Source organism: Gorilla gorilla, chromosome 11 (genome assembly GCF_029281585.2).
Source record: "Gorilla gorilla gorilla isolate KB3781 chromosome 11, NHGRI_mGorGor1-v2.1_pri, whole genome shotgun sequence".
Classification (NCBI taxonomy): Eukaryota; Metazoa; Chordata; class Mammalia; order Primates; family Hominidae; genus Gorilla; species Gorilla gorilla.
In genome coordinates this window covers 74,782,194-74,807,642 of record NC_073235.2, presented here as the reverse complement: position 1 = coordinate 74,807,642, position 25,449 = coordinate 74,782,194, and the positions used below count along the sequence as shown (strand labels likewise).

Sequence of the window (25,449 nt, the reverse complement as noted above, 5' to 3'; positions counted from 1 at the left end):
CGAGGTGCTTGTTGAAGTGGAACAGGCAGAGGAAGGAAATACCAGGAGGCAGTAGCTGATAAAATGTAGCTCTGTGGAAGAGTCACCAGATTTGTCAAATGGAAAAAGTGAGAACTTCTAAAAAAAAAATAGAATTGCAGCTGGGTGTGATGGCTCACGCCTGTAATCTCAGCACTTTGGGAGGATTGCTTGAGGCCAGGCATTCAAGACCAGCCTGGGCAACACAGTGAGATCCTGTCTGTAAAAAATTAAAAATAAAAAATTAGCAGGATGTAGTGGTGCACACCTATAGTCCCAGCTACTCAGGAGGCCGAGACAGAAGGATCACTTGAGCCCAGGAGTGTGAGGCTGCAGTGAGCTCTGATCACATCACTGTACTCCAGCCTGTGTGACAATGCAAGACTCTCTCTTAAAAAAAAAAAAAATTGTTCTACAATTTTGAACATTTGACCAGCATAGGTATTAGTGATTGTTGTAAATAATGGAATTTTAAAATAATGACAACATATTGATTTCTCTCTCATTGTAACATATTTACCATAAAAGTTTCAAAACTATAGAAAAGTATAATGAAAAAATCAAAATCATCAACAATCCAGCCATCCAAGAGCCACCACAGTTAACATTTGGTATATCACCTCCTCGTTCGTTTGAATGAGATTTTTGTACAAAAGTCTTATACTATTGTTGATCATAGTCACATATCTTATCCATCTATCTCACAATATTGATTGATGGCCTACCATGTGTTACAGATACAAAAATGAACAAAGTTCCTGTCCTCAGGGAGCTGCAATCCTCATGGGAAGATAGAGGATAAATGAATAAACATGAGTGTATGTCATATACCAGGCAGTGATAAAGAGTATCGAGAAAAATAAGGCAGGGTAAAAGGGCTGGAGCATGGGGTACAGCAGGTCGGGTGAGGCGAGATTACTATCTTTATATGGACTAGTTAGGGACCATCTTGCTGATAAAGTGAGATGCAAACAGAGACTGAAGAAAGTGAAGGAGCAGCCATGCAGTATCTCAGGGCACTGTTTCAGACAGAGGAGACCAGCAAGAGCAAAGTCCCAGGGCTGCAAAGACTGGACATGTTGGAGAAACATTCAGGAGTCGAGGGTGGCTGGAGTGGAGTGAATAAGGGGCAATGTGGTCGGAAATGGGGTCAGAGTTGGGGACTGAGGAGACTCAGATCACGGAAGGCCTGCAGACCCCTGAGTATTCTGCTGTGTTCCACTTATTGTTATATTGTGAGCATTTCCCTACTTCAATACATTTTCTTCAACAGCGTAAAATTTTAATGGCCGCATGAAATTCCACCATGTGGAATTGTAGCTAGTCATGTACCCGAGAGGAAGAGGAGACCAGAGTTGGTGGACAACTACCAATACTGGTTGTGCCGTGCCCCCTTAAGTAGAAAATGTCACGAGAGGACCAATCACTTAAAAAGCAATATGTCCAATGATACACTTACACAGTTCTGAAATGCTATTTCTCCTCCTTCACGTCACTGTTGCTCTTAAGGTCGTGATGCACCAGCCTATGCGACTGACCATTCCCTTTACTCTTGGGAGGTGCTGGAAGATTCATAATGACCAAACCAAACTAATAAGAACAGTTACTGATCTTTGTATTTGAAGACAATGCTACTTTTGATGCATTGCAGGCTGTGGCTTTTAGCCAACACTGAAACATGTGTTCAAGTAAATCCTTTCTATCCAACCAGGCTAGACTATCTGCCTCTCTGCCTACTTGAGTACATGCATCTGAACTACATTAGATAAAATCAGCTTGTGGTGGGAATGGCAAGTTGTTCATGGATATCTATTCTCCCTTTCCGTGGAATAATCCATAACTTGGATCATTTACTTGATACTGGCCATCCAGAACAAAACTACACATCTCCCATCTTCCTTTGCAGTGAGGCGTAACCACACAACTAGGTTCTGGCTAACAGGGTGTGAGCAGAAGGGATATGTGCACCTCCAAGATGTGCTCTTACTACAAGGATCATGTCCTTCCCTTCCTCCTCTCCCCCTTCTTTTTGCCTAGAATGTGGATGTGATGGAGCAGTTTGTGGGTAAGGCGACACCCCCCAGGATGGTGGAACCATAGAGTACAAGAAGTCTAGGTCTCTGACAACTCTAGCAAGCCAAGCCGCAGACTGCCTTGGACTTCAACGTGAAAGAGAAATAAACCTCTATGTTGTATAGGCCAAGTCTCTGTGACAGCACCTGGGTGTGGATCTGAATTAACGCCAAGTTTCAGGAACTCAGCCAGGCGCAGTGGCTCCACGTGTAATCCCAGCACTTTGGGAGGCCAAGGCAGGCAAATCCCCTGAGGTCAGGAGTTCGAGACCAGCCTGGCCAACGTGGTGAAATCCCATCTCTACTAAAAATACAAAAATTAGCTGGGCATGGTGGTGAGCGCCTATAATCCCAGTTATTCAGGAGGCTGAGGCAGGAGAATCGCTTGAACCCATGAGGCAGAGGTTACAGTGAGCCAAGATCACACTATTGCACTCCAGCCTGGGCAACAAAGTGAGACTCCATCTCAAACAAACAAACAAACAAACAAACAAACAAACGAGTTTCAGGAATTCTTTCTGGCCTCCTGCCATGTCAGCAGAGGGCAGTCACATGGGCATCCTGTCTTGCCTGTCCTGTGCACAGCTGCTCCACAGCAGTCGCCACATGCAGCATTGAGGAATTCATTCCTTAGTCCCTCCCAACATCTGCTACTCATTCCCCAAATGTGTGTGAGCACCTGCTCTATGCCTGGCAGGGGACACAGTCTTTGGGGACCTAACAATGAATAAGGTTTTTTCTGAAGAGTACCAGTCAAGTTATAAAGTTTATAAGCACAAGATGGTGGAGAAATTCAGAGAGCTATGAAATTCTGCTAGAAGGAACTGATGCTAAGCTTGAGATGTAGCCATGTCTCTAAAGGTCTGTGAATGGACACATATAATGCCAGCTCCACAAGAGGTGACGGTGGCTCTGGGAAAGGACTCCTAAGATGATAATGTCTTTTGCAACTTCCTGAATTGCTTTTCATATAAGGTTCTATAAAGTTCAAAAACCCTACCCAAATACAGTGATATAGACTTCGTACTAACATTTTAAAAGGTGATTAAAGCAAAAATGATTTTACTGACTCCCACAAGTTGTTTACCTGCAATCCCTGTAACCTGAGGTGCCCACATGCCTGGTCGCCATTACTGCTCTTTCATAGAAACAGCTGGATGGTAGATGCAACTGGGTCCAGTCCAGCTTCACCTCCCACAAGCCCCTCACCCAACCTCGCTCCAATCAAACTCAACTCCTGCCTGTACCCTAAGCATGCCTTGGGCTTTCCAGCCTGTGTGCTTTTCTTTTTTTCTTTTTTCTTTTTTTTGAGATGGAGTCTTGTTTTGCCACCCAGGCTGGAGTGCAGTGGTGCGATCTTGGTTCACTGCAACCTCCACCTCCCGGGCTCAAGTGATTCTCCTGCCTCAGCCTCCCAAGTAGCTGGGACTACAGGCGGGTGCCACCACACCCAGCTAATTTTTGTATTTTAGTAGAGACGGGGTTTCACCATGTTGGCCAGGCTGATCTTGAACTCCTGACCGCAGGTGATCCGCCCGCCTCGGCCTCCCAAAGTACTGGGATTACACGCGTAATTACAGTGCCAGGAGTACTGTGCCCAACCCGGCCTGTGTGCTTTTGTTCAAACAGTTCCTTGCCCCTAGGAAACTCTTCCCCCAGACTGCCTGATGGGCTCTCAAATATCACAAGGCCTTTCCTCATCCCCTGAGCAGAACGTGTCCTCACACACACATCCCAAACCCCACAGCTCCTTTTTCTCTCTCAAACTCTTAAGTGGCTCTGCCTTACTTCTGACCAGATTGTAAAGTCCCTGGATCAGTGGCTGTGTCCCTGTGCCTTACTCACCTTGGGGTGCCTGCAGCACTTATCACAGAGCTTTGCATATGGGAGGTGCTTAATAAATACTTACTAGATTTGATTAAGTTTAATTATCTCTCCATGGCATGGTCACACAATAAAAGGGCACAACAGGAGGAGCCAGGGCATGGAGATGACTTGCTTACCTTGTCAGTATGGCACTGGTTTTCTTCTATGTAAAATCAAATACTAATGATAATTCCTGCTTTGTAAGGCTTTGGGGAACAATATTATAAATGCCAGCTCTCCATACAAACTATAATTCACTAACCAGCTGTGTGATCTTGATAAAGTGTCTTAACCTCTCTGGGCCTCATTCATCTGGGAGAAAAAAAGAAAAATATTGGGTACTGGAACAGTTGGTAATCCATTTTTTAAAAGTATAATTTTTGACCATAATGAGAATCAACTCCAGGCAGATTAAAGACCCAAATGTAAGAAGCAAAACTTCAAATTCTTGGAAGAAAACAGAAAATATCTTTGTGACCTCAGTAGGCTAAGCTGCAATAACTGAAAGACCCCATAATTCATCAGCTGAAAAAACAAAGGCAGTCACGTCTCCCTCCCAGCTCAGCAAAGGCCTCCGGGCCAGCAGTTGCAGGTAGTGGCAGATCCAGGTGGCTGGCAGCTCTGAGCACCTCAGTGTGAGGTTTCCCAGGCTCTCTGGTTGCTGCCATTTCAGGCCACTTCAGGGAGAAAGAGTGGACATTTAGAAACAGATTTCCTTTGATACAAGTGAGGTAGACTTTGCACGCATTACTTCCAGACGTACTCCACAGGCACAGTCCGCTTCACTCTACTATAAAAGAAAGAAGGGGTGAATTTGACTGGACACCAGTAGTCTCTGCCATAGTAAGCAACCCCTAAAGGAAAAGACTGATATATTTAATTGCATTAACTTTAAAATTCTACTCAACAAAGACAACAAAAAAGTAAAAAGGACAAGCATCAAACAGGAAAAAATGTTGGTAACATATATAACTGACAAAAAGTAGTATCCAGGATCTATGAATAATTCTTTCAAAAGAATAAGAAAAAAATTTGTAATAGAAAAATTTGCAAAATATATAAACAAAAATTGCTCAGAAGAAGAAACCCAAATGGCCAAATGTGAGGGAAAAAAATGCTGAGCCTCATTAATAGGGAAAAGCAAATTAAAACCATAAATAGATACCATTTCATATCCATCAGCTTTGCATGAAATTTTTAGTTTAACATTACTAGAATCAAGAGCAATGGAATTCCATCACTACTGGTAGTTGTATAAATGAGTGCAACCATTTTGGAAAACAAACTGACACGACTGAGTAAAACTGAAGCTGTGCATATCATATGATCCATCCATTCCACATTTAGACCTATACCCTAGAAAAACTCTTGTACCAGGGTACAAGGAGAGCTTACAAGAACACTTATAGTAATTATTGTGTGTAATTGCAACAACAATTATATGCAACCTGAATGTCCATCAGCTGGAGAATGGATAAACAAATTATTTGTTCATACAATGAAATACTATGCAGATGCTTCTCAACTTATGATGGGATTACATCTTGATAAACCCATTACTGGGTTGAAAATATAAGAGTGCATTTTCAACTTACGATATTCTCAATTTGTGATGGGTTTGACTAGATGTAACTTCATCGTAAGTCGAGGAGCATAATGAATGTATATTTTGCCTTCATACCATCCTGAATTAAAATATCCAAAGTCAAACCACTGTAAGTTGGGGACCACTTGTATAGTCATTAAAATAAATGAATTAGCTTGTAGTCCCAGCTACTTGGGAGGCTGAGGAAGGAGGATTGCTTGAGCTCAGGAGTTTGAGGCTTCAGTGAGCTATGATTGCACTGCTGCACTCCAGCCTGGGCTACAGAGTGAGACCTTGTCTTTGAAACATAAAAATATAAATAAAAAATACATTAGAGCTATATAGATTAGCATAGATGGATATCGCAGATATAGTTCTGAATAAAAACAGTAGGTTGCAAAAGAATCATACAGGATGATGCCATACAGAAAGTTTCAAAATATGCCAAACAACACCACATATATTTAGAGATACATAAACTTGTAGTGGAAGTATAAAAGAATGCATAGCAGCCTAAACACAAAATTCAGAACATGGTTTCCTAAGGATAAAGGGATGGAGAAAGAGGGAGATGCAATCAGGGCAGGTATATGGAGTGGGGGGGGGGGGGGTGGTCAACAGAATTGATACTCTTTTATTTCTTGAACAGGGTGGTGAGTATATATGTATCTATTTTATCTCTTTATCCTTTTTATCTGTCTTAAAATATTATGTTCCATGATATACTTATGTCATGAAAACATTATTCTGCCATAAAAAAGAAGGAAATCCTATCATTTGTAACAACATGGATGAGATGGAAGGCATTATGCTAAGTGAAATAAGTCAGAGAAAGACAAATATTGCATGATCTCATTTATATTTATAATCTAAAAGAGTCAAACTCATGGAGAACTCATAGAAGGTAGGGGGAATGGGGACATGTTGGTCAAAAGGTACAAACTATCAGTTATAAGATGAATATGTTCTGGGGATCTCATGTACAGCATTGTGACTATAATTAATAATATTGTATTGTATACTTGAAATTTGCTAAGAGAGTTGCTCTTAAATGTTCTCACCACGCACGCAAAAATAATAACTATGTGAATGATAGATGTGCTAACTAACTTGACTGTAGTAATCATTTCAAAATATATACACTTATCAAGTCATCACATTGTACACCTTAAATAGACACAATTCTGTTTGTTAATTATACCTCAATAAAACTGGAAGAAAAAGAGAAGGGATTGTGGTAGTCAGCCTCCAAGATAGTCCTGGTGATCCTGGCTTGGTGTTCTCACCCTGTGTAGTTCCCTCCCGCATCATACCAGGGCTGCCTGAACAATAGAAGGCTGCTTAAGTGATGGTATGTGACATCCAACACTGGGTCATAAAAGACATTGCAGCTTCTGGCTTGTTCTCTTGCATCACTTGCCCAAGGGAAAGCTGTCTGCCACACTGAAGGACACTCGCAGCTCTATGAAGAGGCCCTATGAAGAGGCCCACATGGAGAGGAGCTGAAACTTCCCATCAACAGCCCATGCCAACTGGCCAGCTATATGAGTGAACCACCTGGGAATCAGAGCTCCCAGCCCCAGTCAAGCCTTCAGATGACCACAGCCCAGCTGACATATGACTGCAAGCATATAAGAGTCCCCGACACAGGACTATCCAGCCAAGTTGCTCTGAACTCCTGACCCAGAGAAACCATGAGAGAAATAGTAAATGATTATTGCTGTTTTGAGCTACTGAAATTTGAAGTGACCTGTTATGCAGCTATGAATAACTAGTGCAGGGTTGTATTGGGTGACCACCAGGTTCCCTTTTAGTTCCAGCATTCTAGGCTTCTAGGCTTCCTCTCACTCTTTATCCCATTTATTCATTCACTCAATCATTCAACCATCATGTATGAGAAACTCCAAAAGCCTTAAGATTACCTCTGACTTCCTTTAGGATGTAAGTCCTCGACTGGAAATGATCTAAATAGGCTAATAGTTCAGCAGTTTGGTACCTCTTAGTTTTACCTAGAAGAGAACCCTCTCACAAAAGAGATCTTCCACACTTAATTTCATGCCACTGCAGAAAGTACCAGAACAGCCTCAAAAGGGAGAGAGAGCCTTGTGCCTTTAACATAGAATTCATGTATATTCATAAGCACAGAATCTGGAATTGTATTTGATATGAACCAGTAAAAAGCAAAGTCATATGTTTTAGCATATATGCTACCTGAAAAGATTTCTCCTGCCTGCCAAAATTTTACCTGCTGCTAAATTTTTGCTAACCACACCCACCAACCTCCCTCCCTCTCCATCTGAACTGCACCAGCTACTTTTGATTGTTTGCCAAATCAACAGAGTCGAGAAAACACAAAGACACACTTGTAGGTAAATATACTTAAGAATCAGCCTACCAGCAAACACACATCCTACGAAAGCATAACAAGAATAAAACTAAAAAGAGGCTTGGCCTGACCATGTCAGCTGTGGGCGAACTTGGGTACATGCCAACTCACACAACTGCCATTAAAAATGAATTGCATTCCCAGGGATGAATCCTGACATGACGCCATTGGGAAAGTTGCTTGGCTTCTTTAAAAAAAAAAAAAAAAAAAAGCTTCACTGCTAGCATTGCTCAACTTCTCAGTTCTCTCTCTTTCCTTCCTTAAATTTCCCATGTGACTTTGCATTTACCTAGTATCATGAAGAGTCACTGACTTGGGATAAGAGGACCTGGGCTCAACACCTGGCAATTGGAAACTAAGGGGTGTTTATAATTTGGGTTTCTTTGGTAGACAGGAGCCCACATGAACTCACGCAATTTTACTGGAAGGAAACTAAAATAACTCACAGAATGGAAGGAAGAGCTGAACATTCTCTATACACAACTTCAACATCTTTCTCTCCCAGGGCATCTCTCCTTAAGATTCAAATCCCCAGCAAAAAGAATTCAGTGGCCTAGCCGGAGCCATATGCCCAACTTTGGGGGTCAGGGAGGGAAGGGATCCGAGAGGTGGGACTGTCCTGTGACTGGCAGCCCCACCAGAACACAATGGGGGAAAAGTCAGTATCCAAAAGAAAGGGATACTGGGCTGGCAAAATAAGCGGCGTTCATTCACTGTGCAGCCTCATCTGCTTGTGATGAGGCTCAAATGAGATCATGGACCTACGATCCCATTTTAAATCCCTAGAAAGTGTAAAGTTTATTTTTACTTATTTGTTCACTTCTCTTTCTTGAATTTGAAGTTGATCAAGAGCTTTTCCTTCTAACACTCCTATTCCCAAGAGGCCTGGAGAAAGCTCCTGTCAAGCTGCCTGTCGGCTGCAGCAAACTCACCAGCACCAGATCCTGAAGGTCCAGGGTGCTGAGCTCCAGTCATAGCTGTCAGCCATGAAGAGAAACCAGCAAATCACTACCAGCACCCAGCCATGTTGTTTGCACTAATAATCTTAGAACAAATGCAACTGCTTGGCCAAATGAGAGAAGTGTATCCAAAATGACCATTTGTGCCTCCCTGAGTGTTTTTGAGATCCCCCTTTATGAAGCACCCATGGTATAATGCACAATGATATAGTTCCCAGCCTTGGCTGCAGCTCAGTAGCAGTTGCCTATGCTGCCAAGTCAAGTAAAATTAATCTGCTGCCAAGGGAATTACAAAGAAATCATAGCAAACCTAATATTGGGCCACAGAGTGCAGACCCCTCTTTTCCCTTCGTTTACCCCAAATGAGGATTCCAGAACTTTGACAGACTGACTTCTTTCCCTTCCTCTCTCCCATTCTCCACCCTGCCTCTCCCACTCTCCTCTTTAAGGATTCTCAGTTTATAATGTCTTTTTCAGGTTCTCTCCTTCCCGTAGCTTTTGGCTATCAGCTTCATTTCATCTAGATCACAAACAGAACTTTGGCAAATAGAGACAACAGGGCAACAGCGTGATGGAGACGAGTGGGCAAGTAGAAAACAGAAGGTTCTTTAGGAAGTCAAGCATATGTTTCAGTAGCCTGTGAACCAGCTCTTGTTCCTTATCATGGACATGAGCCCTGGAAATTGTAAACAACATAAAGAAAACTGACCCGATGCGGACATAGCCCCACCTGGAAGTTCACAGGTGTATTCCCATGGTAATCTTCAAAAGTTTCTGTTCAGCTACCCGCATCTCCTCCTCTGTGTCCTGGAACGGGATTTTTCTTTGTTCCCAGTTCTTGAAATGGTAATGAAGATTTTCCTTGTCATCTCTGAAACTTGTGATGTTGTCATGGGAGACAAATGCATCAGTGTTAGTAATCCTTAGATAAAATGTGCTTTACAGTTATGAAAGAATTATCTTTAATTTTGTCTCTGGGGTATATGGTGAGGATTAATTAGTTAATCTGAGTAAAGTGCTATAATTGGTGGGAGGAATTATCAAAACCCTGGGGAAGGAGTAGCTTTGAATGTAGTCAATTAGAAGTGTTCTGCTGTTAATGACAGCTGAGGTAGCCGTCCTTGTCTCTCAGACGTCACAGACCAGCTGGGTTTCCAGCAACATCCCAGACCATACACCACCCACCCAGGGTGAAAAGGTGAAAATAGCTCCAGGTAAGCAGAGGGGGAGGAGGGATGTCAATGTTCAAACGGGACCTGAATCAACCTCAGATTCTGTTCTTGTCACTGGCCCTACCTGGGGACCCAAGGACATTTGTGTGAAATGGAGTGGGAGGGAAAGAATTCCCACACAGCTGCTGGGTGGGTGCTGACTCAGCACAGAGCTGCCCTGGGAGAACAGGGGGTGCTGGCAAGGAAGGATCCCCGCCAGGCCAGGCAGCAGACAGACCTTGAACCTCTCCTTCTCCATGTCCTCATGTACAAAATAAAAAGAGGGAGCCAGACGTTTAGGTATTGTAGGAAGATGTAGCAACAGCAAATGCTTACACAGTGCTTACGACAGGGCAGCCACCACCTGGGTGAATCTTTATTCACTCAATTATCACGACAGCCCTAGAGACGGTAGGTTATTTTCCCCACCTTGCAGAGTTGATAAAAGTTGGGTTTAAACCCAGATGGTCAGATTCTACAGCCCATGCTTTTAACCACTACATCCTGCTGCCTGCCTAAGTATAAAACCTCTGTATGAGCCTCTCAGTTCATGAAGGATCTGGGGAGGGGAAGTATTTTTAAAGTGTCAAACGAAATTATTTGAGGCTCTCCACAATTTAAGCCTGGGCTCATAGAAATAAATAGCTCTGTTGTTCTTTCAGGTGTCTGAAATCCATGATAGGATACAAAAATAACAAGATCGTGAGTACAACAGCTCTCTCCTCTGAGCTTTTAACAATCTTAAAGTGAGTCACATGTTGGCTTTTAAATCTAGATTGTATCCTTAAACTAAAATAGTTGTTTAGACAACGGTGCTTTTGGCAGTCTCCTAGCAAAACTGGCCAATTACGTGAACCCCAAATGCCAAGCTTATCTGGTTTGCAAAAGCCATTTGGAGACTTAAGTGCACTGATTTGGGTAATTTTACAAGGGAATCTTAAGGTGAAATGTAAGCATGAGAATTTCTATCTACTCTCTTCTGGTTCTGCATCCTAATATATCAATCAGTCAATGAACTGCTGACATTTGCATAATACACTGGATAGATCATGAGGACCAAGACTGTACCATAAACAGCAATTTTTAAATTTCAGTACCTAATATTTATTTGCTCTCTTTTTCTCAATTCAGTTTCTTCTAAAACAAACAATGAATTTAATATGCATACTCTTAGGTGAATTTTTTTAGTTCATAATGACTCACTAGAAATCCAACCGCCTAGATTTTCTGGGTATTTTGCAAGCCTGTGATGTATATAAAAATCACCTGGGGACCCTGTTAAACTGCAGATTCTGGTTCAGTAGGTCCAGGAGGAGGTGGGAGGGAGGGAGCCCGGTGTGGGGTGCTGAGATCCTGCATTCCTAGTAACTCCCAGGTAATGCAGATGCTGCCAGTCCCCTAACACATTCTGCGTGTCTAGCTCTTAGACCACACTGGATAGGAAGAGACAGCTCCTGGCAGCAGCGTTAATGACAAACCAACCTGACTAGGAGTCCTTTGTAATGTAATTTTAAGGGCTTAATTTGAGAAGCATTCTCAACTTAAAAAAAGCGGGGGAAACCCTGCCACCTAAAATTTTAGTCAGAAAAATTATCCCTTCATCTTCTCAAATAAGAACACCTCAAGAAGAGAGGCAACAATTTATTCCAGGATGTGGCCAGGACCAGAATTGAGAGCACTCTGCAGTTTCTGGGAACATCATGGAGGGAACTAAGGAATGAGGAACTGGGGAGGGACCGAGGATATCTGGAATGAGGACTGAGCCTGGGGGCCAGAGGAGACTCCACAGGTGTACTGTACCTTCCGCAGGTGACAGGAGGACCCTGGCTGAAGGGCAGTCACACTGTGGGCTCGTAGTCCTGCCCAATTTTCCTGCCTTTTGGAGGTGGTTGAACATGAAGCCTCAGTAAGGCTTTCCTGATAGAGAGGGAGAACTAAATTTAGAGCCAAGGAGACTGCATGAAGCTTCTGATAAGAAGGGAAAAGCAGCAGCAAGGGAACGCCAGGGAGGACAAATGGCACAACATGTAAGAGCACAGGCTCTGGATGCAGGCTGCCCGGGGCCACACCTGCCTCAGCCACCAAGCATATCTCTAAAAGGCTGGTTGTCAGTGAGTGGATAAAGAAAATGTGGTATACATACACCATGGAATACTACTCAGCCATAAAACAGAACCAAATAATGGCATTTGCTGCAACCTGGATGGAGCTGAAGACCATTATTCTAAGTGAAGTAACTGAGGAATGGAAAACCAAACATCATATGTTCTCATTTCTACGTGGGAGCTAAGCTATGAGGATGCAAAGGCAAAAGAATGATACAATGGACTTCAGGGACTGAGGGTGGGGGGAGGGGAGTGAGTGATAAAAGACTACATATTGGGTACAGTGTACACTGCTTGGGTGATGGGTGCACCAAAATCTCAGAAATCACCACTAAAGAACTTAGCCATGTTACCCAAAACCACCTGTTCCCCAAAAGCTGTTGAAATAAAAAATAAATAAAAGTAAAGGGCTAGTTTTTTAACCTCTGTGTACCCTGCTTCCTCATTGGTCAAAGGTAATGTGAAGAAACTGGTGGTATCTACTCTAATATCTACTCTCATTTTTTGTCTTATGACAGAACTCAAATATTTACCTGTGTTACATTGTGACTGGGAAACAATAAGACTGCATTTCCCAGCCTCTCTTTGCAGCTAGATATGAATACGTAACATGTGAGTTCTGACCAATGAAATGTAAGCAGAAGTAGTGGGATTTCTACAAGCAAAAGAAGATGGCCCTTTTACCATCCCTTCCTGCTTTCTGCTACCTGAAACAGAGATATGATGACTGCAGCTACTGCTGCTATCTTGGACCAAGAAGTAACCTTGAAGTTACAAGCCAAGAATGGTGATGGAGAAAGGTAGATGTCTTGATGACACTGTGGAGCCACCGAAACAACAGTGGCCGGGCCCACCTCCAGACGTTTTGTTTTTCACATAGGAGAAAAACTCTATTTTTTTTTTCTTTTTAAATAAAAAGCCTCCAGTTGGGGAGAAAAAAAACCCTTCTATCTTATCTAAGCCACTATTGTTCAGGGCATTCTGTGTAAGCAGCTGTACCGAATACTACCTGATACATGGGTATAACGTGAAGTAACTGGTTCATTTTTTTTCTGCAAGAACTAAGTGAAAGAATGTATGTAAAACTCCTAGTGCCCTTCCAAGCACACAGGAAGTCTCAGTATTGTTTATCCTTACATTTAAGTGATGGAGAGGGTCAGAGCTTAGAATGATAACTTTGAGAGCTGAAAGGGAACTTAGTCACCAGCAATCTGCACCCCTCCATTTTAAAGATGAGATGCCTGAGTGCTGGAGAGGCCAGGGGCTTGCACAGGGCACCCAGCCTGGTAGAGGCAGCTCAGGTCTCCTCATGTCTGTTCCAGGCTCTTTCTCAAAGCAGAGGGTATGGAGCAGCTGACATGAGAGGGAATTGATGAAGTCAAGAGGCGACCCCTAAATAATAGGACATCTTCCCACATGAAAGCCCTAAGGGGGAGCAAACGTTTAATTCTGAGGTTCCTCATTCAAACAAAATCCATCTAAATTTGATTATTTACTAAACTATCAGGAAGCAGGGAGTCGAGAGGAGGGAAGGCATAAAGAGATCAGGCTTGGCTTTATAACCAGTTTTGCAATATTGGTGTCTGGAAGCCTGCCAGGTCAGTCAGCCACTGCGCTGCCACGGATGGAGGCCTGGGGAACTGGGAATGAAGAAAACAGCCTTTGCCGATGGTGTTTCCTTGGCTGGCCCCTGCTCAGGACTCAGGAATAACTGCTTTCTGGACCCTCTGAAAAGTCCCCTTAGGGGCCATCTGACTCCAGAGGCCTGTGGTTGTTCGCATGCCTTCCCAACTCTGGCCCAAGAGATCAATTCCCTGCCTTAGAACTAAACAAGAAGTCATCCTGTGTCCGATTGAGGCCTCTCAGGGGAAAGGATTTAGAGTAGGCTCCTTGGGTTTGTAACAAGATCACAGTGGGGTAGTTATCTTGAGGACTTGAGGGGGAGCTGCTTCTAATCTGCTCAGCAGAACAGTCTCCATCCCAATTTTCACATATGCAATAAAATGCTGGCTCCAGTAGCTCAAGGAAGCTCCATGATAAGTCACCCCAGAAGCCTCTCAGGCAGGGGTGGCAAATGGGTTTCATTTCATGTGCCACCTGCTCAGTACTGGTGGCCTGGAAAACTGTGTTGAGAAGGATCCTGAAGCTTAGTAGTAAGGAGTTCTGCAGCATATTAGCAATGTCCGCAATGAGCCAGGCAAGAGATAGATTCATGGGTCCACACATTGACCATCTTTAGCCTGGGTATGGCAGATGTGCAAGAGCCATATTAGACCATCAGCCTCAAACTAGACCAAAATAGATCTGTCTTACATGGACTTTTCGAGGACCAGACTGTGGCTTGTGAATACATCCCTACTCCCTTCTTACAGATGTTGCTTACAGAAAGAATACATTTTAAATTGCATTCATTTTTACCATTTTTGCACTTGGAAGCATTTAATCTGCAGAATCTGCTGAATGGGACATTATCTTGTATTTACTCTGAACAATTCAAGATTAAATACACTTTTACACTTTGGTTCAAGAGCCAGCACTGCAGTGTGGTAGGTCCCTCTCCTATGTCCTACAGATACAGTTCCTCTCTTCTGGAATCCCCACTCTCCACTATCAAGGGTGGGCCCCTAGCAGGTGCTCACACAAGATCCTGGCCCCTGGGTTTGTTGCTTGGTGCTGAAATGGATATCTGCCTCAAGTTGAGCCAATCTGATTCATCATCCTGGGAAGGTAGAACTTGAGCTGGAAGTTGCAGAGGTTGGGAGTGGAGTCTTAATAACAGCAAAGAACTAGAGCAAGTGTCTCAAACTCAGCAGCCTATAGGAGTCAGCTAGGCAAGCAGGCCAGGCCTAATAATAATAATAATAAAAAACAGCACCACTGCGATTAAAAAAAAAAAAATGTTGACTAACAGTAAGTCTCAGTGTTGTGGGGAGGTAATAGGGAGTGATGGGGACTATGTCCATTTGGAGAGACATGCTCAGGCCAAAGAAGCTGCTACTCAGCTCCTGCCAATTGTTGCCATGAAGGAAAGGAATCTGTGTTGCCATGTTGTCTGATTTTTTCTTTTTTCAAGAGAAACCAGAAATCTAGATTTTTATATGAAGGTCTCTGACTTTTAAAAGTGATCAACTAAATTTCAAAACTGTATAGCCCAAATAAATTATGTCTCTTGATAAAATATTGCCTAAGGGCCAATGATTTACAATCTATGCTTTTGAGAGAAGACATTTATATCTATCAGAGTCCTATCAGTAAACAAATTGCTTGCTCAGAGAGGAGCGTTTTTGTTTAGTTTTTTTAGAGATGAGGTCTCGCTTTGTTGCCAAGCCTGGAGTGCAGTGGTGTGATCCTAGCTCACAGGACAGGAGGGTTTTATAAAGGGATGATTTACAAAAGTGCAGTGCCAGTCTGGGACTACAGTAAAGTGAGTGTGCAATTGCCTCAAGGTAAAAAATTTTAAGGGGACACCAAAAATTTTAGTCATCAAGATAAATAATATTTCAATGTAATAATTTTTTAAAGTCAAAATTACTGTAAAAAAATCTATGATGAACAAAATATTAACATTTTAAACAAAGGATTAGTATTACTGATTGTACTTGTCTATTCTCACATTGCTATAAAGAAATACTTGAGATGATAATTTATAAAGAAAAGAGGTTTAATTGGCTCACAGTTCTGTGGGCTGTACAGGAAGCATGAGGCTGGCCTCTGTTCAACCTCTGGGGAGGCCTCAGGGAACTTTCAGTCATGGCGGAAGGTGAAGGGAGAGCGACGCACTTCACAGGACGAGAGCAAGAGGAAAAGAGAGGGGAGGTGCCATACACTTTTAAACAACCAGATCTCATAACTCACCCACTCACTGTCATGAGAACGGCACTGAGGGGACGGTGCTAACCCATTCATGAGAACTCCGCCCCCATGACCAAATCACCTCCCACCAGGCCCCACCTCCAACACTTGGGATTACAATTGAACATGAGATTTGGGTGGGGACACTGATCCAAACCATATCACTGATACTTCCTTTTGCTTCAAGCTCCAACATAGCCCAGCATAGAACTAGTCAAGGTGTAGAGAAACCGCAAGGGATAGTACAGTACCCTGGGGGTGGGAAAAGCAGAGCTGTTACCACATCTAGGGCCAAAGGGATAAAACACAGGAGTGGTTACTAGAGCTTGGAAGGAGAAAGTCATGCCCAGAAGGCCATCTGCAGACAACCTGTGACTACTGGCCAAGGGACTTGACTAGCCCAAGGCATTACCCAAGGTAGGAGCCAAGGTAGGAGATGAACTGTTGGCCTCACTCCCCTTTCTTCCTCTGATCTCCTGACAAAATACATCACTGCCCAAACACAACCAGAAGTCAAAGCGCATAGGAGCCTATTGCTACAGTTCATAACGCCCATCAATACAGTCCATAGGAGCACCGAGCAGGAGAGAAAGAAAGAGAGTGGAGCTGGAGGGACAAATCGAAGAGACCCGATAAATGCCCAAAACTCCTACCCTGGTCCTCAGCCTCCTGGGGGCCTGGGACTTTAGTGATTCCTGGGATTCAGTGAGATTTCCCAGTATCCTCCCAATATAGTCCTTTTTCTGCTTAAGCTAACTGGAGTTGATTTCTGATATTTGCCACTCAAAAACTCTTACCTAACACACACAGCCTGAGTGGCTAATCTGTGGACCAGTCAAACCCCGGGTGAATTCCCCTAGTACTCGCCAGACCTGACCAGTCCCTGCTCACAAACACAGGTAATGAATCATGCAGGCCACCAACATTTAGTGACTGGAGTGACATAGCATTTTTTAACTGAATTAGTTAAGAAATCCATTGAAAAAGTGATTACTTATGGTTGTTATCAATAATAACATAATAAAGCTGGATCCAACAAAAAAAGTTTAAATGTATTAAAATGACACTGCTCCTAAATTTAGGTATTAGGTTACCATTTGAATGGTAAAAAAAAAAAAAAAAAATCCATTTCATGGATTTTTTCCTTTGGGGAAGATACCATTGAATCCATTCTATTCAGCATCCATAGAACGTTTGTTTTCTTTTTAAGAGATAAGCTCTCACTATGTTGCCCAGGCTGTTCTTGGACTCCTGGGCTCAAGAGATCCTCCCACCTCAGCCTCCCAAGTAACTGGGACTACAGATGCCAAAACCGCACCCAGCTCAGCATCTATAGAACTTTGACCAAGATACTTATTTAGATTTTTTTAAATAGTTTAAAAGTAGGAGATAATATGAGAAAGGCAGAAAATTTACAATGATTACTCAAAAAAGGAAAAAACAGGCAACACTGTAAGAACAAAATTTACTCTGAAAGTGAGTTTCACCAAAAGCCTTGCTTAGGCACTATTACAGGCAGAATTATGTCCCCCAAAGATTCATACATTGGGGTCTTAAATCTTAGTACCTCAAAATGTGACCTTTTTGAAGATAGGGTCTTCAAGAGTGAGCCCAAATCCAATATGACTGGTGTCCTTATAAGAAGAGGAAATCTGGACACCGATGGCATGCAGAAGAAAGATGATATGAAAAGACAGGGAAAGATGGTCATCTTCAAGCCAAGGAGAAAGGCCTGGAACACATCCTTCTCTTGTGGACCTTTAAAGGAACCAATCCTATTGACACGTTGATCTTGGATGCCTGGTCTTCAAAACTGTGCAAAAACAAATTGATATTATTTAAGCCACCTAGTCTGTGGTACTTTGTTATGGGAGCCCCAGTAAACTGATACCGGTGTCACAACAACAATAATAGCAAATACATATTGACATTGCTAAATGGACTCCCCAGTCCATTAAAGGTGTCCATTTCCAGCTGCTCTAAAATAAAGGAGTTGTGATTTATTTTGCTGGGTACTATGCCAGCACAACCCAGCACATAATTTAAACTCCTGGTTATCCTCTTTGCATAAGAGTTTGGACAAAACAAAGCTGGAATGAGTAGGGTCATGGACTTCTGTACCCTATTGGCTAACATATAGCCAATAAAGGAAAAATAGAGGCTGGCTGCCCAGGCACTGCTTTAAATGCTTTATATATATTAATTCATTTAATATTTGTAACTCCTATGGAAGATAAGCATTATATATATCATCTCCATTTCATAGCTGAAGAAAGTGAGGCATCAAGAGGTTAAATAACTCACCTAATGTCACACATGAAATAAGTAAGAGAATTTGGATGATAAATCTCAATCTGAATCCAAATTCTATACCCCAAATCTGTGCTTATAACTGCTATACCTTACTGCCTCTTGGGTGTAGATCTTTTCTGCAGAGGATGATTTTTTTCTCCCACCCCTAAGCTGTTATCAGCCAGACAAAATGGACAGTCAGGTTTCATGGGTGCATCCATACTCAAGTGTCCAAGCCCCTTTGATGAATCTGATACCATCAGAGACATTGAAACCTGGTCTTATTTTAAAAATCATGGTGTTGGCCGGGTGTGGTGGCTCATGCCTGTAATCTCAGCACTTTAGGAGGCCGAGGTGGGCGGATCACCAGGTCAGGAGATTGAGACCATCCTGGCCAACATGGTGAAACCCCATCTCTACTAAAACACAAAAAATTAGCCAGGCGTGTTGGCGTGCGCCTGTAGTCCCAGCTACTCGGGAGGCTGAAGCAGGGGAATCCCTTGAACCCAGGAGGTGGAGGTTGCACTGAGCCGTGATCGCGCCGCTGCACTCCAGCCTGGCAACAGAGCAAGACTCTGTCTCAAAAAAAAAAAAAAAAAAAAATCATGGTGTAACTGCAAGATATGAGTGAGTGAATCAACATTATCCCTCAAGGTAGGCACAAAATTGAGTCCAACATAATTTGATGGAGTTATACAGGTGTCATGCTGGTACCCTTGACCATCACAGTGCTGTTGGTCATACCCATTTATCCAGAGATGACTCCCAGGATGACTCAGTGGCAAGCAGTCTCTGAAACCCCTTTCCTGCTGCTTGCCAGTATCAACACCCATCGTCACCACCACCATTTGGCACAATGCCCAGAGGAGCTAGGTGTTGGGACAAAATAGTACCTGTCTCACAATGCTGTGAGACTTAGTGGGCCCTCAGTGTAAGTGTTAGTTCTTTTCCCCTTTACAACTAAGTGAAAAAGCCTTGCTCAATGCACATGAAAGTGTTGGTTATAAACTTGTGTTTGGGGATTATATTTTATTAAATTAAACCTCCTCTCATGACTTTTGCAGAGCTAATGACAAATTAGCCTGTGTGCACACAGATTGGAAAGATACAGACTTTGCTCAGTCTGTGTAGTCAGCATGCAGATGAGAGTGGGACGCTTGCTGCAGAAACACCTTCAGCTCAGCAGCTGCCTATAAGGGTAGAAAACTCAGGATGTATAAAAACAGAGAAGTGACATTCTCCCTGCAAAATCAGCATTCTAAAATGATGATCCTGTCTCATCCCAGTCCTGTTTTGGCCAGACTCCCCTGTCCATTAAAAGTGTCCATTTCCAGCTGCTCTAAAATAAAGGGGTTGTGATTTATTTTGCTGGGCACTGTGTCAGCACAGCCCAGTGCATGATTTAAAATCCTGGTTTTCCTCTTTGCACAAAAGAGTTTGGACAAAACAAAGCTGGGATGAGCAAGGTCATGGACTTCTCTACCCTACTGGCCAACATATAGGCAATAAAGGCAAAATAGAGACTGGCTGTCCAAGGCTTTGTGGACCGTGGGAAGTGATGTTGCCAAGGTGATGATTTGGAACCAGACCGGAGAAGCTGGTGCTAACAAGGACAGGAGACCCAAGGAACATTTCCTGAAAGGGAAGAGAGAAACTCAAAGGGAATTCACCAGCAGTTGGTAGGATTTCCATGTTTTGTCTCAAATATGTATTTCTAGCCTTCCTTATGTTGGAAAATTGTGTTCAGAACTCCAAACTCTGAACACAGTAGATTTATCACATCCTGACTGTCAGAGATAATTTAAAATCAGATGAGAGGGAAGGAAGGAAAATTGAGAGTCTTGATTGTCATCCAATCCAAGCTCGGTAAAAACCATTTGATAATGGTCTATTTATAGAGACATGTAGGATGGTCATTAGGAACAGAGCCCAGGGATCAGGCCCCAGCTCTGATGGATTTTGTGAGAGACACTCACCAGTTTAGGAAAATCATTTAATCTGTTGGTACTTCAAATTGGATCACCAACAAGAATGAGTAAGACCTGTATACATGAACCCTAAAACTTAAAGTATACATGAAAAAAAAGTTTCTAAAGCAAAAAAATAAAAATAAAGGTTGGATGCTAAATTAAACAAAAAAAAAGAATGAGTAAGACCTATGGAATTTTATATCAGAGGGAAAAAACAGGAAGAGTCCATACATTTAGTTTGAAATAGTCATTATTTCCTTTTGATTTAAAAATTAAACCACATTGTCAAGGAACAATAAATCAGCCTATTTATTTATTTATGCCTAATTCATGTTGCCTACTGAGGATCAGTAGGTGTTCTGATTTCTGAGCTAATACTCTATCTGAATGAAAATTTGGGTTTTGCTCATGGAAAGCCAACTCCTGGCAGGCCTATACTTAACTCAGAACTCACCTCTGTGCCCCTCAAGTCATTTGCTTACTTCCCTTGTTATAGAAACAATGGAAGTTATTTCTTAGCAAGCGAGAAAAGTTCTGGAATATAAATTGTGGACTGTGGTTGCTATTAAGCCATGAACAGTTCGTCCTTTAGAAGGTAGAGGAAGGACATGGAGGAGAGGGAGAGCCAAGAGATCAGCCAAGAAGCACGGTCACTGCTCCAGTGTAAAATTGGGATCTAAAGAGTTTGAGAGTTCATTAGAATCACAGCATAGAATCTTTTGGGCTAAATGCACACCTATGGTTTATACCACCAAAATGCCAAAAATCTTCTGCATAGCGCAAGCTGACTGAGTAAATGATTTAATGTGATTCTCACTCCACCTTGGGAAGTCAACAGATAAGGTACTGACAGTTATGTCCATTTCATGGGAGAGGAACAGATGCTCATACAGAACAGATAGTATCCAGGGGAGCTTTATTTCCAGGGAATGATGCCGCCTGTAAGGTTTTCCGGCCACTAAATAGTGGAGCCAGTACCTAATCCAGGCCCTCTGATTGTTAGCCTTGTTCCTTCAAACTGCAGGACATCACAACCACCATGCCCACCTTCCAAAATGAAAGTCTCTTTTCAAACATAAAAGCCACCATATGAGCTATGGCAGCCATTGAGAGGCACATCCTTTCCTCTGTGAAATTTCACTCAGGCACAGCCCTATAACATCACAAAATTTAGGAATGAAAATAATCTCTAGTCTGTTTTATGAACAGATAAGGAAACTGAGGCACAGAGGGGCTAAGTAACTTGTCTCAAAATCACACAGCTGCATTACTTGTTGCGTTGGTTAACTGAAATGTTAAGATCAGTTCAGTCATTCCACAGTTTACAAGAAATAATTAGAAGGCATCCCATTTACAGAATATAAACCTGATCAGCCGGGTGCGGTCACTCACGCCTGTAATTCCAGCACTTTGGGTGGCTAAGGCGGGCAGATCACTTGAGGTTGGGATTTCCAGACCAGCCTGGCCAACATGGTCAAACCCTGTCTCTACTGAAATACAAAAATTAACCAGCCGTTGTGTTGGAGGGGCAGCTGAGGCATAAGAATCGCTTGAACCTGGGAGGAGGAGGTTGCAGTGAACCAAGATCATGCCACTGCGCTCCAGCCTGGGTGAAGAGTGAGACGAGAGAGAGAGAGACAGAGCGAGAGCGAGAGAATGAGAGAGAGAGAGCAAGGAAGGAAGGAAGGAAACTAAACCAAACAGTAGTTCAAAAAAAGGTTAAGTGATTTGCAGAGATCAAAAGGAAGGAAGGAAAGAAACAATAGTGCAAAACAAGTAATTTGCAGAGATCACAGAAGTGGAGGGACAGCAGGATTTGAAACCAGGCTGATCTGACTCCAAACTCCCCGACCTCACCCACACCAACAGCATGTTGTGCCAGCAGCCTTTTGTGCCCCTGTGGAAGAGCAGGATAGGGGCACTGCACAGGTTTCATTCACTGGAAGGGAGAACTTCTTGCCCACACATAAGCACCTTGGACTCAGCTAAATCCAGAGAACTCTTAGTCTCACCTAATCCAAAACTGCTAGATTTCAAATCCCAAAGGACACATTTTGCCTCTCAGCAGCCCCAGCACAGACACGTAGCCCTGACAGTTTGCACTGAGGATTCCAGATTCCAGAGTGGAGCCCAGCTGCGCAAAGCCACTGAAGCTGTGACTGGCAGCCGCACTCACTGACCTTCTCAAAGGCCTCTGTGCTCCCAGGCCTGGAAGAGCATTATTTTAGGGATAATGGCTGACAGCTGCTGCAGCCTCGTGGGTGCCCAGCCCCTGTCCACCACATCCTTAGGAATCTTGGTGGTTCCAGGCTTTCTGGCCCAGAGTAACCAGCTACTGGAATCCTGGAGTTACTTCATTAAACTGGTTTCAAGTTACATGCTTTCTTTTATAGGACTGGGGGAAATGAAACCTGCCAGCCTATTGTCTGTGCTGTACATAACCACTTCTTTCTTGGTGAAATTTCTCCCAGCTCCTGTGTCCCCATCCTGAGTGCAGTAGGGAAGTAGCAAAAGAATTGGTTTTGCCAAATAAAGTTTAAAATGTTGGCCAAGACCAGTGTCGTGCCCCTGTTGCCTCAGCAACCAAGCTGAGGCAGGAGGATCGCTTGAGGCCAGGAGTTTGAAGCCAGTCTAGACAATAGAGCAGGACCCTGTCTCTACAAAATATTTATTAAAAAATTAGTGGCCATGGTGGCATGCACTGTAGTCCTAACTACTCAGGAGGCTGGTGTAGGAGAATCACTTGAGCCCAGGAGTTCAAGGCTACAGTGAGCTATGATTGCACCACTGCACTCCAGCCTGGGGAACAAAGTGAGACCCCATCCCATAAATAAAACAGTCTCTACTTTCTGAGTATTTTGTTCCCCACTGCACTCTTGCAGGCTGAGTGTTTCATCGAGTTCCACAGTGCCTTTGCATTTCTTATGCATATCTAGAGGATAAGACACCATAAGAGAGTGCCTCCTGTTTTCAGTTTTTGTCATTATCATTAGCTTTCCAATGGTCAACTGCCAAATAGGCCACTTTGAAGTAGGTTTGCCCTCTTTCTCTCCTTTTTTAAACTCAGATATGCATAGGTAGAATGGCTGAAATGACTCTTTAGAAGAATGTGTTCTCTCCATGCTAAATGCCTCAGATCTCAGCTAATCTTGCAGAGCTGGACAGGATCTTTGAACAGGTTAATGTAGTGGTTGGGAAAATCTCCCCCTGGGGAAATTCCTCAGTCCTCTGACAGCCAGCATCTGTGCAGGCGAGGGCACATACCCCTTTGGGGCAGTCTTGGAGTGTTCTCCTCCCTTGGTGGATTCACAGAGTGCAAGGGGTACCACAGAAGGAGCTGAAGGCTCCTGTCACTCTCCCATAAAGCCCCTCCACCGATGCAGCATGGGGCATGACATCATTAGGGGAGAAGATGGGAACAGGATGATTTGGATTCAGGCAACTGGGGTCAAATCCCACCTCCACTGCTCACTCGGTAGGCAACATTAGTATATCCCTGAACCTCTCTGTGCCTCAGTTTATACATCTGTAAAACACGAATAATAATACCTGCTGCACAATATGGCTATGGTTTTGTAAATGATACAGCACTATTATCCATAATAGTAGTAACCTTAAGGAGATGCTGAAGACTCTTTTCAGATTTGTCCCAGTGCTTACATCTACTACATTTAAGGGGAGTAGGTGTGAAGATAAATTCCATTATCCTTGTCATCACTGATACCTTCATGAGTCAAGCACCAGAAGTAGACTCAGCACCAGATGAAACATGGTCATCAAAATTATCCCTGAAAGGCCAGTTGGTCAAGATATTTCAGACATCAAAAATATGCCCCCCGGCCCCACCCCCGAGGCCTCAGCTGCATCACATTCCTTCACCTGGACCCGCCTGCAGACCACACAGTATCTCAGGGCAATTTCAAACTCTCTCTACCGACTGCCTCTTGCTATCTGGATTGCACACTCAGGCAGCCTGATTCCTGTCTGGTGAACCACATAGAAACCAAGGGAATGAGAGCTAATGTAATTGGTTGAAGTCATTTCCAGAAATACGCTATTGGGGACATATTGAGAAGGTATCTGGGTTCTAAACAGGAAATCATAATAATCAGACTAATGCATCCAAATTACTTCAGGGAAAACAATTGTTACAAAATCAAATTACAGACATACCAAGCTCCTCATCAGAAATAGAAAGAAGCTTCCTTTTTCATTACACCTCTTTTTTCCAGCAAATTTCTTGCTCATTCTAGAATGAATCTTGACTATTCACAATCCCTATCATTGTTCCTGAAATAACACCCTCATTAATTATGCCTACTCTGAAATACAGTTTAACCTGTTTTATAGTTAACAGCAGCCTTAACACACAGTCCCAAGTGAACCGCGTAGAGAGCCTCAGAATTACAAACGTAAAGTGATGGCAAAGGAAGAAAATATATATGCCTTCTAACTGACTCAGAAATGGGCTTCCCACACCCCCTGCAGTCATGTGCCACACAGTGACATCAGGCAACAACAGACTGCATGTATGATGGTGATGCCATAGGATTAGAATAGAGCTGAAAAATTCCTATCCCCTGATGACATATTGATGATCCTGACCCCGATGATTAAGCCTGGGCTAATGTGTGTGTAGTTGTCTTAGTTTTTAACAAAAAAGTTTAAAAGTAAAAATAATAATAATAAAATTTAATGAAAAAAATGTATAGAATAAGGATATAAAGAAAATATTTTTGCATAGCTGTACAATGCCTTTGTGTTTAAAGCTAAGTGTTATTCCAAAAGAAGTTTAAAACATTAAAAAGCTAATAAAGTGAAAAAGTTACAGTAAGCTAAGGTTAATTTATTATTGAAGAAAGAAGAGTTTTAAAATAAATTTAAGCCAGGCACAGTGACTCACGCCTCTAATCCCAGCACTTTGGGAGGCCAAGGCAGGCAGATCACTTGAGGTCAAGAGTTTGAGACCAGCCTGGCCAACATGGTGAAAGCTCATTTCTACTAAAAATACAAAAATTAGCCAGGCATGGTGGTGGGCAACTGTAAGCCCAGCTACTGGGGAGGCTGAGGCAGGAGAATCACTTGAACCCAGGAGGCAGAGGTTGCAGTGAGCGAAGATCATGCCACTGCACT

At 43.0% G+C, this 25,449-nt stretch overlaps 1 long non-coding RNA gene across 2 annotated transcripts in view; it reads right to left on the bottom strand.

Moving 5' to 3' along the window:
- The window catches only part of LOC129531905 (uncharacterized), a 70,108-nt gene that overhangs the window by 14,517 nt on the left and 30,142 nt on the right, over nucleotides 1–25,449 (bottom strand). The window contains exons 3-4 of one of the 2 annotated variants that reach the window (XR_010129615.1): nucleotides 9,617–9,763; nucleotides 4,219–4,268 (exon numbers count right to left, since the gene is read on the bottom strand). This is a non-coding gene — a long non-coding RNA (uncharacterized lncRNA). The remainder of the gene's footprint in view (nucleotides 1–4,218; nucleotides 4,269–9,616; nucleotides 9,764–25,449) is intronic. The other variant, XR_008677354.2, reaches the window with a different exon arrangement.